We start from the raw sequence: 13,010 nt of genomic DNA on the forward strand, positions 1-13,010 counted from the left end.
CGCTGAAGCCGGTATTGTCGGCTGTAACCAAGAAGGATCGATATCTGTGCCCCTGAGCCCAATATAACAATAAATGCAAATGGTTTTTCAAACGGCTCAGCGGCTTATGCTAGGTCGGCGCGTCTGTACAGGGCAAGCTGCTAGGAAGCGCTTAATTTGCCCCTGCATAAAATACTTTCTTTATGTTTTGTCCTATGCTGCGTACATGTGTGAGAAAATCAGACCATGTCGTCTCTATTATGAACGTTTTACCCATATAATTAGTTATGTTTTCTAGTTATTGTAACTTAGACCAGTTCGGCGTCATCCTGACATTTGTCAATATAGCCTTGGCTGAATATACATGAAATGAAATCCCGGTCTCAACTTACCTTAGGCCTTTTTGTTTTTTTTTTGGGGGGGGAGGGAGTTTCTTTCACGCTGATACCATATTGTTTTCCGCAACGCTAAGCCTGCACATCAAACTGCGTCGGTTAGGTTGCCGATAACATAGTTGTACGTTAGATCTCATCGGGTCATATTGCTTAGTGAAGATCAAATATTTCTGATACCATTCAATGTGGCGGACAACGCTAAGGTATCGTGGCATTTTTGTATGTGAGTACGAACATATCGCAGCCAACCAATTTTTTGCTGCTCTACTTAAAGGATGAGCTGCCCCGATAAGAAGCCTTGGAATTCAGTAGGTTTGCATTATGATACAATATTGAACTCTGACATAAAGAAGACCTCTATACTTAATTTCTATCCCTAGCATCCCTGCAAGTACGTATAAACTATCCTCTCCCAAGCTCTGAATCCCTCATTCTTGCTGAACAAAACGTGATATAGGGCTCTTTAATTACCAAGCCCATTCAACGATTCCTTAACAATTTGGCGTGTTGTTGGAGGCATCGCAATGCATAGGAGGCCATCACAATATCGTTGCCTGTTATTTTGTTTTAGTGAGATAATCAACATCGCGAGTTTTCGATTGTTTGGGACTTATGGCGCACCGCAGTATTCGACAGCAATTATCCAGCGACAATATTGCTCATTATTCTTCAATGTACTTCCTTTTGGCAATCTTCGCTCGCCACTTTTATGGCAGGAACCCTGTATCGCGTTCATACGCGCATGCCGTTCAACATCTGAAACTACCAGATGTGCAGCCTTAAATGAAAGAAAGTCGAGCACGATAGACAGTGATTATTGTTGAGGGAGAGCATATATTTGTGGAGAGCATATGATAATTAAGCCCTTCAACACGTCCAAAAGTGCACTGAAACGTTCTAGTCTGTATTTTTTTTTTCTTATAGGTCTGTTCAGCTTAGTCTTCATTTTATAACACATCACCTCGCCATGAAGCACCGCCTGTTACCTAAGTTCAAGTTCAAGTTTATTGTTATTGCATGTACAAGAAACGGGCTTACATATTATATACAGCATCAGGAGGTCCCAGAGCGACAAATTGCCAGGGGGTCCGCCTATCATCAGTGGGTGCATAAGAGTATTAGAGCAGCAAGTAGAGGGCGAACAAAAAAACTAAAGAAAACAAAAGAAAAAAAAACGCGTCAAGAAATACAATTCGTAAGGAACAAGTTAAAATAAATAGAAAACAATTAAATATATGTTGAAAACCGCGTTGTACAGTAATATCACAATAAATAATCATAAGCAGGATATGTAGTAATCAGTAACAAAAATTTGGCTCTTCTGCATATTACTAACAAAGAAAAATACAAAGTGTTTTACAGAAATATGAAGCCTAACGATACCATTTTAGAAGTAATGTAAAGATAATCTAATAAATATGAAAATGTATTTATGACAAATGAAAAGATGGTTCTACTAACGGTATTCTTTTCATATTGTGTTTAAAAAACTGCAATGAAAGAGATGACTTAATATTAGCAGGGATGCGATTCCAAAGTGAAATACCATAGAAACGAAGTGTAAATTTTCCATACTTAGAACTGATTTTAGGTAACAGAAGATTATTGCGTTCTGAAAATCTAGTATTATTTTTCTTCATGAGGTTATCAAAAGGAAGACTGTCTAAGGGGTTATTTCACGATGAAAGAGACGAAATGTAATGAGTGACAACTTATGATAGAACAGCTGTTGAATAGGTAAAACGTTAAGATGTTGATAGATAGGTAAATAATGGCAGCGGAATGAGCTAAAGGTCATTAATTCTATTGTCTGATTTTAAAGACGTTGAAGTGGTTTGAGGTGAATGGCATATGTATTACCCCATGAAGATAAACAGTATGATAAGTGATTGTTAATATAAGCATGATACAACGATCTAATAACTTGAGGTTGGAAGAATGCACGTGTTTTAATGATAATGCGGATCCCAAAGGAAACCTTTTTTATTAGCGAGTTGGCATGGCTATTGAACTTAAGGTGTTTGTCGAGAGTTATACACAGAAATTTAACAGTATCAGATGTCGGTATAAAATAGGTATTCAACGAGACAGTTATGGGAGAAGAAATCGCCGTTTGTGGATTATGAAATAGTACAAAGGTTGTTTTTAAAGGATTGATTTGAAGTTTATTATCAGTGCACCAGGAATACACATTGTTAAGATCAGTGTTAAGTGTGTCTTGAAGCGCGGTAAGCGATTTCTGTGATGAGTAAATGGTCATGTCATCAGCATAAAACAAACAGTTACAATTGGTAAGTACATTAGGTAGATCACTTACAAATAATAAGAAAAACAATGGACCTAGTATAGGTAGATCATTAGGTAGATCATTTACAAATAATAAGAAAAACAATGGACCTAGTATAGAGCCTTGGGGAACGCCACAGTTAATTACTTTAGCAGAAGAGAATTGGCCATTAAGATACACTAATTCAGGCCTGTTAGACAAGATGCTACGAATAAGATTTAAATGTGGGCCAGTAATACCGAAAGATTCGAGCTTATAAAGAAAAATAGAATGATGTAGAGTGTCAAATAATATTGTTAGATCGATGAATATGGCTCCTGCAACAAACCCTTCGCCAATAAATCGTTTAATGTTATCCGTGAAGTTAATTAATGCCAATTCCGTCGAATAATTCTGCATAAAACGAAATTGGAATAGGGAAATAAGTTTAAATTTATTGAGATAGTGCATTAGACGAGTGTAAATGATTTTTTCAATGGCCTTACTAAAAAACGGCAAAATGCAAATTGGGCGGTAGCTATTAATGTTTTCACGAGAACCCTTTTTGAACACAGGGATTACCTTACCATGTTTCATCAAATCAGGAAATATGCCTTTGCTAAAAATTTTGTTAAGGACATCTGCAAATACAAATTATATGTCTGCCGCAACCAGTTTTATTCTAGAAGGCTGAATAGAATCTAGGCCAGATCCAGTAACACTAAGCGAAGAAATTACCTTTAAAACTTCTTCGGAAGGAACAGGTCGCAGGAAGAATGACTGAGGACAACGTGGGAGATGGCGTAAAACACTAGGCGATAGCGTGTTCTGGCAAGCGGCAAAATGATCACTAAAAGCATTTGATATGTCAGCCTCGTTTGTGCATTCCTCCTTGTCGTAAATTATTTTTTAATGCCCGTGTTAGACCCTGTAATATTCAGAAATTCTTTAATAACCTCCCAATTACGCCTGATATTCGTTCCGTTCTGAATTATCCGTCTTCCATAATAGTCCCGTTTTGCGCGTTTAAGGATACCAGAAAGGATATCGCTATAATTCTTAAATTTAGTTCGCAAAGCTGTGTTGAAAGGCTGCAGTCTCACCTTTTTGTGAAGATTATTCTTTTTTGTTGTAGAGCGCAGTAACGCATTTGTAATCCATGGATTTCTGGGAGACGAAAATATTTGCTGAAAGGACACATGAGTTGTGCACTCATTGATATAATTATTTATTACTGATAAAAATATCTAGTACGCCCTGTCAGGACAGTTCTCCTGAAACACGCTCTCCCAACAAGTGTCTTGTACCTTCTGTATAAATAACGTTTCACTGAAAGAATTTTGTGAATATTGGTGACACTGCGTACGTTTTGCGACACCCAGAAGAAAGAACAGAGGATAGTAGTCACTAATGGAATAATCTATTACTCGAGTGGTATAATCTGAAGATGACGAGGAGAATATATGATCTATCAATGTGCAAGAACCAGAAGTGTCGCACCTGGTTGTAACATCGATTAAGGACGAGAAACCGTAGCTAAATAAGCAGTTCGTATAATCAGAGCATGACTGACAGTTGGGATTAAATATCTTAATGTTAATCTCACCACAAATGATGATGTTCTTGTTTTCATTAGTTAGGACGCTGAGTATTTCTTCTAGCTGCGAACAAAAGTCCGAATACGACGATGACGGGGAACAATAAATGGACGCCAGGATTGTATTCCGGCGATTGAGGGACAGGACATTCCGGTCCAACTCCAGCCACACAGACTCGCACAACAAATTGCAGAACGAAAGATCATGACGACGAGGGTTCGAAATCGATGAATTCACAAAAATGGCAGATCCGCCACTTCGCTGAACCCTACGGTAACTATATTCACTGGTATATCCTGGCAGACCAAATAGATTGCCATCTACCGGTGTTAGCCATGTTTCAGACAGGCATATTAAAGAAAAATGATGGTTATGTAAAATAAGAAAGTTCAAAAGGTCATCATGATGTTTGCACAGATTTCCAATATTGCAGTGAGTGAACGAAAACTTGGGCGATTTGTCGTGTAACAACGTTTTCAGCTGATCACATGAAAACATGCCTCTATTCATGGTGAGGATTTACTTCGGAAAAACGGGAGTGCACGCGCACTGATTATGTAAAAATTGCCATATCGCTTACGCCTGAGAAGCGATAAACGCGGCTATTCTCAGTGTTTCTAGCTTTGATCACGCAGTTTTAAGTCCAGAAGAATCGCCATCCTTTAGTCTTCTTCAATTCGAGAGCTTGCGTGAAAAGTCGCTTGTCCTCTGGCGTGAGGTGATCACTCACGAAAAACGGGAAATCATTGTTTCGCGGAAATCCACTGGCTGATGTGGTGAGCTTAGCCTTCTTTAGCTTTATTAATGAATTCAGCTCGCTTCGACCTGGAACAGAATCGTACGATAATGTTCTGGCCTTTTCTGTGGGGAGACGATGAGCAATGTCAATGTCGGAGGGGACGACAGGACAGCCAATCTTCTCACCAATGATTTGTATTACAGCCAGGCAGTTTTCACCTTCCGTGACGGGAATGCCTTTTACTTCAACGTTGTTCAGTCGGGAATACTGCTCTAGAGACATGAGACGTTGAGACAGCCTTGCGTTTCCATCCTTTAACAGTTTATATTCCTTCAAAATGGTCTCATTCTGTACTTACACGGATTCATATAGTCCATTAAACATGATAAGACTTTCTTGCATTGATTTCATTTCGGCATGTAGTGTTGCTATTTCTTTCGCTAGTTCAGCACACGACGGCATCTTCAAAGAAACACAACAGACACTGGTGCCGACAAGCTAGCGGCAAAGATAAATTAGTAAATGCACAAGTTTGTAAGACACAAGCCTGTACGAAGTATGGGGACCGAACTAGTTGCTTGCTTGCTGCCGCAACCCTTGTTGCCAAGTGACGGGCTGGCTAACGGACGCCCCCTTTTGTAAGCGCTCCGGCAAATATGGTCACTCCGGTAGATGCCGCTTGACATCACGAGTATGCAGATAACAGCGGGCGTGAGTTGTGACGTGAATCGGCAGATGAAGTCACTCCAACAGATGCCGCTTAATTCCACCAGGCCGTCGATGACTACAGGCGTGAATTGCAACCTGTACGAAGTATGGGGACGGAATCAGTAGCTTGCTCGCTGCCGAAACCCTTGCTGGCAAGGCTTGCTGGCAAGGATTATGCTACCTAAGGTAGCATAATCAATGGAAATCTCACAATTACCGCTAATGATTCCTAATCGACGTATTTTCAGCGACAAGTGTGTCAGAACATTACTTTCCGGGGATACGTGAGGCGTTGTCTCACATACTTTATTTGTCGTAGCAGTGATGTAAAGGAGGAAATGATGCTAGATTCTGCAATTCCTGAGGGAGCCCGGCAAACCGTCGCCAGGGGAGAGGGAGTGGGACATGAAATAGTGTAGCAAAAGAGCGAGGATGAGGTTTATAGGACTCCACTGTGTGCTACAGGTGGTAGTCATCAGCAAAGGGGCCAGCGTTGTAGCCGGCACTCATAGTGTCACGTGGTGGCGACGTTGAAGAACACAGTAGCAATCCTGTGAAGGACAAAACTAATATTTATTGGGCGAACCTGTGCCCACAAAAGCAGGCTACAATTATAGCACAACGATAGCGGCGAACATGGTTGGCGATCGTCAAAAATCTGATAAGCTGGTCCAGCGAGTCGGCTTTCATACAGCAGTCATCGAATGCTCCAGACTAATCGTTGGGACTCGCGTGCCTTCCACAAAGTTCTACACCATTGGCTTCACGCGATGAACGGCGGATAGACGGCGGATAGAAGCACGGATAACTTTCCAGAAACTTCGGATAGATGCAGGCGCGTCCCGCGCTGTGCGATAAGATTTCTGAGGCGGTGAAACCTGGTCGCCCGATATATATAAGTACACGTGTCAATACCCCCCTCTTAAAAGGCATCGAGCCGATGCTGCAAACACCCGAAAGTAATAAGAAAAACAACCAAATAAGGAAGTTCGTCAGCGTCCGTAAAAGGGTTTAAGGCGCACCACGTGGACCACTTTAGATCGTGCGTGGCGCCGTTGTGAATGCGAAATGCCGTCTGGCACGACCTCATAGTCCAGTGCGCCAATCCGTCGGATGAGCTTGTAGGGTCCGAAATAGCGTCGCAATAGTTCCTCACTCAGTCCTCGTCGTCGTATCGGGGTCCATACCCAAACACGGTCGCCGGGCAGGTACTCGACGAAGCGTCGTCGGTGGTTGTAGTGTCGGCTGTCGGTACGCTGCTGGGTCTTGATCCGTAGGCGGGCGAGCTGTCGGGCTTCTTCGGCGAGCTGGAAATAGGTAGCGACATCAAGATTCTCCTCCTCAGTGACGTGCGGCAGCATGGCGTCGAGCGTCGTCGTCGGGTTCCTGCCGTAAACCAGCTTAAACGGCGTGATCTGTGTTGTTTCTTGCACCGCCGTGTTGTAAGCGAATGTTACGTACGGCAGGACGGCATCCCAGGTCTTGTGTTCGACATCGCCGTACATTGCTAGCATGTCGGCGATGGTCTTGTTCAGGCGCTCCGTGAGACCATTCGTCTGCGGGTGGTAGGCAGTTGTCCTCCTGTGGCTTGTCTGGCTGTATTGCAGAATGGCTTGGGTGAGCTCTGCTGTAAAAGCCTTTCCTCTGTCGCTGATGAGGACTTCTAGGGCACCATGTCGCAGCAGGATGTGCTCAACGAAAAATTCCGCCACTTCGGCTGCGCCGCCTTTTGGTAGATCTTTAGTTTCAGCGATGCGGGTGAGGTAGTCCGTCACCACGACGTTACACTTATTCCTGGATGTTGACGTTGGAAACGGCCCCAACATATCCATCCCAATCTGCTGGAATGGTCGACGAGGAGGTTCGATCGGCTGTAGTAATCGTGCGGGTCTTGTCGGTGGTGTCTTGCGTCGCTGACATTCTCGACACGTTTTGACGTAACGGGCGACGTCGGCGGTCAGACGCGGCCAGTAATACCTTTACCGTATCCTCGACAGCGTCCGGGAGAACCCGAGGTGCCCAGCGGTTTGATCGTCGCGTAGGGCGTGCAGTACTTCTGGACGCAGCGCTGACGGTACAAGAAGAAGGTAGCTGGCGCGGACTGGTGAGAAGTTCTTCACGAGAAGGTTGTTTTGTAGCGTGAACTAAGAGAACCCGCGCTTAAATGCCCTAAAGACAACGTCGGTGTTCGCTTCCAAGTGCTCCACGAGGTCTTTTAGCTCAGGGTCTGCTCGCTGCTGTTTAGTGAAATATTCTGCGCTTATTATTCCAAGGAAGGCGTCGTTGTCCTCGTCGTCTGGCGGCGGGTGATTGATGGGGGCGCGTGATAAGCAGTCGGCGTCAGGGTGTTTTCCTCCGGACTTGTATATTACGGTGACGTCATATTCTTGCAGTCTGAGGCTCCACCGCGCCAGCCGTCTTTAAGGGTCCTTTAAGTTAGCTAGCCAACACAACGCGTGATGGTCGCAGACGACATTGAATGGCCTGCCATAGAGGTAAGGACGGAATTTTACTGTAGCCCAAATGATGGCGAGGCATTCCTTTTCAGTCGTAGAATAATTGCCTTCAGCTTTTGACAGCGACCGGTTAGCATAAGATATCACCCATTAAAGTCCGTCTTTCCTCTGGACTAGGACGGCACCGAGGCCTAGGCTACTGGCGTCAGTGTGAATTTCAGTATCGGCGTCCTCGTCGAAGTGTGCAAGTACCGGCGGCGACTGCATGCGTCGTTTCAGTTCTTGAAATGCGTCGGCCTGCGGCGTTTCCCACTTGAACTCGACATCACATTTCGTTAGATGTGTTAGCGGCTCCGCGATGCGTGAAAAGTCCTGGACAAAGCCCTATAGTAGGCACACATGCCAAGGAATCTGCGCACTGCCTTCTTGTCGAGTGGCTGCGGGAACTTTTCGATGGCAGCTGTCTTCTGCGGGTCGGGGCGTACTCCAGATTTGCTGATGACGTGGCCTAGGAATGGAAGCTCATCGTAAGCGAAGCGACACATTTGCGGCTTCAGAGTGAGCCCTGATGACTTGATGGCCTCTAATACTGTCGCAAGCCGCTTAAGGTAATCGTCGAAATTTCCGGCGAAGACGACGACGTCATCCGAGTGAACAAGACAGGTCTGCCACTTCAATCCTGCTAAAACCGTGTCCATCACGCCCTGGAAAGTTGCAGGCGCCGAGCACAGTTCAAATGGCATAACCTTGAACTCATATAGGCCGTCTGGCGTGATGAAGGCGGTCTTTTCGTGATCCCTTTCGTCGACTTCTATTTGCCATTAGCCAGACTTGAGGTCCATCGATGAGAAGTATTTAGGATTGCAGAGCCGATCCAATGCGTCGTCTATCCGTGGGAGGGGTTATACGTCTTTCTTCGGTGATTTTGTTCAGTCGACGATAATCGACGCAGAAACGTAGGGTTCCGTACTTTTTCTTCTCTAAAACAACCGGAGACGCCCACGGGCTTTTCAACGTCTGGACGATGTCGTCGCGCAGCATTTCGTCGACTTGTTGTCTTATAGCCTCGCGTTCTCGCGTCGAAACTCGGTAAGGGCTCTGGCGGATTGGTCAAGCGCACTCTTCGGTTATTATGCGATGCTTTGCGACTGGTGTTTGTCGAATCCTCGACGACGTCGAAAAGCAGTCTTTGTATCGTCGAAGTAAACTTCTGAGCTGTTGTTGCTTAACCATGGGGAGACTTGGATTTATGTCGAAGTCTAGTTCGGGAACTACGGTCGTCGGTGTAAATGCGACAGAATCCGAGAGGACTAACGCATCGCTGGTTTCCTGAATTTCCTCGATGTATACAATCGTCGTGCCCTTGTTGATGTGCTTGAACTCCTGGCTGAAGTTTGTCAGCAACACTTTCGCGCTTCCTCCGTGCAGTCGAGCAATCCCTCTTGCGACGCAAATTTCACGGTCGAGCAGTAGACGTTCATTATAAAATATGAAGACGCCAAATAAACAGACACACACAAGAGAAGAGAACGGGACAGGGCGCCTCTTCTCTTCTCTTGTGTGTGTCTGTTTATTCGGCGTCTTCATATTTTATAATGAACAGCTACCAACTAGCTCAACAAGACGAGTAGTAGACGTTGGTCGCCTTCGATGACGCCTTCTACATCAACGGGTGTTTCGGTGCCGACCGAAATAACAATGCTGGAGCGGGGCGGGATGCTCACTTGATCTTCGAGAGCACTCAAGGCGTGGTGACTACGAGGGCTCTCCGGCGCTATCGCTTGATCTTCCGACAGCGTTATTGACTTCGACTTCACGTCGATGATTGCGCCATGTTGGTTCAGGAAGTCCATGCTGAGAATGACGTCTCGTGAACACTGTTGCAGCTTAACGAAGGTGGCAGGGTAAGTCCGGTCATGAATGCTAATTTTTGCCGTGCAGATTCCACTCGGCGTGATGAGGTGTCCTCCAGCGTCCGAATTAACGGGCCTTCCCATGCAGTCTTAACTTTCTTCAATTGGGCTGCGATGGGTCCACTCATAACGGAGTAATCGGCTCCTGTGTCTACTAAGGCGGTGGCTGCATGGCCGTCGAGAAGCACGTCGAGGTCAGTGGATCTTTGACTTGCGTTACAGTTAGGTCTTGGTGTCGGATCACGGCTGCGTCTCGTTGACCTGTGGTTGGTACGTGGCGTCGTCAGGTGGTCTTTCGTCAGCGTGTTCTTTCCTGCCAGACTTCGTCGGGACGGCGGTGTGTCGTCGTTTTTATGACGTCGAGATAGTTTTTTCGGCGTCTTCGGCGGCGGCGGAGGCTCTTCGTCAGTTCCACGAACAGCAACCGCACCTCCATCGGTTGCTGCTTTTTCTTTTCCGAATATGGGCTGACGGACTGCCCCCGGGCTGGGCCAGTGTATGGTCGGCGCTGCGGCGACAGGTAGCGGCCTGGTGACGGCGAACGGGACGGTCGTCGAGGGCTCCACTGAGTAGCGGCGAGGTAGTCCGCGATGTCACGAGGGCGTTCACCTTCCCTCGGGCGCTGTACGCTGACGGCGAAGGCTAGCAATCCCAGGTCGCGGTATGGGCATCGGCGATACACATGGCGGGCTTCGCCGCAGTGGGAGCAGAGTGGGCGGTGGTCGGGGGCGCGCCAAATGTCCGTCTGCCACGCGTAGGTGCGCTGGGGGACGGGTGGTCGTGCTGGCGGCGGCGGACGACGGAATTGCGGCGTTACAGGGCCCTGGCGCGGTCGCGGTGGGGGACCTGCACGGCGTGCGACAGCGGCGTAAGTCATCGCTTCTGGCTGGGGCTGCGGTAATTGTGGTTGCACCTCAGGAACGCCAAGCGATCGGTGCAGCTCTTCTTTCATGATGTCGGCAATCGAGGCCACATGAGGCTGCGACGACGGCAAGACCTTGCGCAGTTCTTCGCGCACAATGGCCCTGATGGTCTCGCACAGATCGTCCGTGGCCAGTGATTGAATTGCGGCGTAGCTTGTTGGCTTGGTGCGTCGGTCGAATTGCCGGCCGAATTGCCGGTCGAATTCCAGTGTCTTCTCGATGCTCGTCGCCTCACGAAGAAACTCGTCGACGGTCTTCGGTGGGCTCCTTACCATTCCGGCGAAAAGTTCCTCCTTTACACCACGCATCAGTAGGCGGACTTTCTTCTCCTCGGACATTTCCGGGTCGGCGTGGCGGAACAGACGGCTCATTTCCTCAGTGAAGATAGCGATCGTCTCATTCGGCAGCTGCGCTCTGTTCTCCAGTAGAGCTTGGGCTCGCTCTTTTCGCACGACGCTTGTAAATGTTTGCAGCAATCCGCTTCGGATGAGGTCCCACTTCGTCAAGGTGGCTTCTCGATTCTCGAACCACGTCCTGGCGGCGTCCTCCAATGCGAAATATACATGTCGTAGCTTGTCGTCGCTTGGCCAGCTGTTAAACGTAGCGACCCTCTCATACGTTTCCAGCCAGCTTTCCGGGTCCTCATATGTGGAACCGCGGAACGCCGGTGGTTCCCTGGGCTGGCTGCAGCACGCTGGGGGACGCTGGGGCTGCCATTAGGATTGCCTTGGTCACAATCTTCTTGGTCTTCTCCGCCAGAAGTCCGTGCTACGGGGGCAGCTGTTGAAGACGGCGGCTCGCTCGATGGTCCGGGACTACGTTGGTGTTCTCTTTGCGGTTCGAGCTTGGATCACGGCTCTTCGGGGGCGTCCGGTACATGAACAAAAAGCACCTTCACCAGATGTCACGTGGTGGTGACGTTGGGCGAACCTGTGCCCACAAAAACAGGCTACACATATAGCACAACGATAGCGGAGAACACGGTCGGCTTTTATACAGCAGTCATCAAATGTTCCAGACTAATCGTTGGGACCCGCGTGCGTTCCCCAAAGTTCTACACCATTCGCGTCACGCGATGAAATCAGATAACACAAGGCTCGGCGACAATAGACAGCGGATAGAAGCATCGATAACTTTCTCTGCGATAAGATTTGTTAGGCGGCGAAACGTGGTCACCCGATAAATGTAAGTACACGTGTCAATAGGGGGGATGTTCCCGGTAGAATCTATAAACTCCAGCAGGCTTCACAGCACAGGGGGCCGGGAACGCATCGGGAAAAGCGGGTCAGACTCTCTGGTAACTGCAAAGCCATGACATCTGTAAGTAGGGAGAACTATGGATCGTTTCTGCACCATGAATGTACAGGCAGAGAGATGGTGCTCAGAGTGTCGGGTTCCCCGCGCCTCGGGCTGGCAGGTGACGTGGAATGGCCCTTGGAGTACAGCTGGGTCACTGTCCAAGTGCAATTAGTCCGCAAACGCAGGACTAAGGAACGGTATCTGCTCGAGGGGTCGTTCTATGGAAGGCACAGCAGCCGATGTCTAGTGTAGTCTGAAGCCGCTACCGCTCTGGTAACCAGGACTACATCGTGGTGGACAGCTTTGACATATGTATCCTCAACGTTACCGGGAATCACTACGTGTTGCGGCATCCAGTGGAAAGACAAAGATTCGGCCGGTGGCTAGAGTCGTTAGCTTGGCATGCAATAGCATCCCTGTAAGTCCTGCCCGCAGTTGGTACACGAGAGCCCGGAGTGCTGGCTTGGAGTCGCGCACCACTGCCACCGGCTGCTGGGTACGATCCTAAGCAAGGAAGTCGGCAGTCAAGTGCAGCTCACGAGCTCAATCGTAGGAGAAAATACTGCGGAAAAAGCCGGCACTGCCTGTGTCAGGCGCGTGCGGGAACTGTGCACAACGCTGCTGTCGACCCGCTCGGTAGGACTAAACCATTCGTAAACACCAGTAGATATCCTTCCAGCATCTCCTCGATATAGCAGGATGCTGATTTCTGCACAGCGGTGGCTGGTTTTGGC

The sequence above is a fragment of the Dermacentor andersoni genome, chromosome 8, assembly GCF_023375885.2.
Source record: "Dermacentor andersoni chromosome 8, qqDerAnde1_hic_scaffold, whole genome shotgun sequence".
Classification (NCBI taxonomy): domain Eukaryota; kingdom Metazoa; phylum Arthropoda; class Arachnida; order Ixodida; family Ixodidae; genus Dermacentor; species Dermacentor andersoni.